General features: G+C 53.0%; 1 pseudogene; it reads left to right on the forward strand.

The window, feature by feature from the left end:
- Positions 1 to 566: 566 nt before the first annotated feature.
- Positions 567 to 895, forward strand: LOC102880002 (annotated as a pseudogene).
- Positions 896 to 1,144: the final 249 nt, after the last annotated feature.

Raw genomic sequence — 1,144 nt, forward strand, 5'->3', positions numbered from 1 at the left:
TCCCAGTTAGCTCCCTGCGTGCCAGCGCGTCTGTCTCAGTCTGTTTGCCTGGGAACCTGAGACATCTCATCGTCCCTAAATTTGGGGAAGCTGGTACAGATGATAAATGCCTCTAGAAGTCAGAGGAGGGCGCTATGGTCAGGACCTGGTGTTGACACAGGGGAGGAAGCAGATGGACAGTGATGGGGTCCAACTGCCTTTCCCCACCCTCTCTGCACTGGCTCATCGCTCTCGCTCTCGGACCCCTGGCAGCCAGCTCTGAGGTCTTCTAGCTTGCTCTCTCCTTTGACTTTGACCCACCCCTCTTCCACCTGGATTCCTGCTCCCCTCCCATCCTTCTTTGTCCTAACTCATCTCTCAGCCATGACCTTTCGCCATCTTCATAAAAGCCACTCACGTAGATGCCATCTTCCAGAAGAGATACAAAGAATAAAACATCTGGAAGAAAAATGATGCTGAGATTCTGCAGTGAGTCTTGGGCGTGGGGGTCCCCAATAAGGTGCTCTGAGAGTTTATAAAACGCAATGCAGCCCTCCCGCTGTGGCAGCCATTGAGGAGCAGCAGCCATGGCTCTACACTACCCCATGGCCGTGGGCCTTAACCAGGGCCACAAGGTGACCAGGAACATGAGCACGCCCAGGCACAGCCACTGCCACCGCGGTCACCTCACCAAGCACCTCACCAAGTTTGTGCAGGATGGGATCTGAAAGGTGTGAGGCTTTACCTCCTGTGAGCGGTGTAGCGTGGAGCTGCTCCAGGTCTCAAAGGGACAAGTGGGCCCTGAAGTTCATCAAGAAAAGGGTGGGGACACACACTGAGCCAAGAGGAAGAGAGGAACTGAGCACTGTCCTTGCAGCTTGTGGTTAGGAGGAAGGCGGCAGCCAGGAAGGACTGAGCCTCTTCCCCTCTGTGAAATGAAACTTTTCAGAAAAAAAAAAAAGCAAAAATCTCTTTAAATGTGAAGTGCCCAAAGGACTTCTACATGTAAGGGTCATTGTCCTTGATAAGCAGGACTTCTGGGTTCAACTTGGGGAACTCCCCGAAGCAAACAAGGATAAGTAACCGCCAGGCGCACAGTAGGTCCTTGACAAATACTGAGTGAGTGACAAGCAGAGGGGCTAGGCCGAGCATCTCTGCTAGTTGC

Source organism: Pteropus alecto, unplaced genomic scaffold (genome assembly GCF_000325575.1).
Source record: "Pteropus alecto unplaced genomic scaffold, ASM32557v1 scaffold22, whole genome shotgun sequence".
NCBI classification, from domain to species: domain Eukaryota; kingdom Metazoa; phylum Chordata; class Mammalia; order Chiroptera; family Pteropodidae; genus Pteropus; species Pteropus alecto.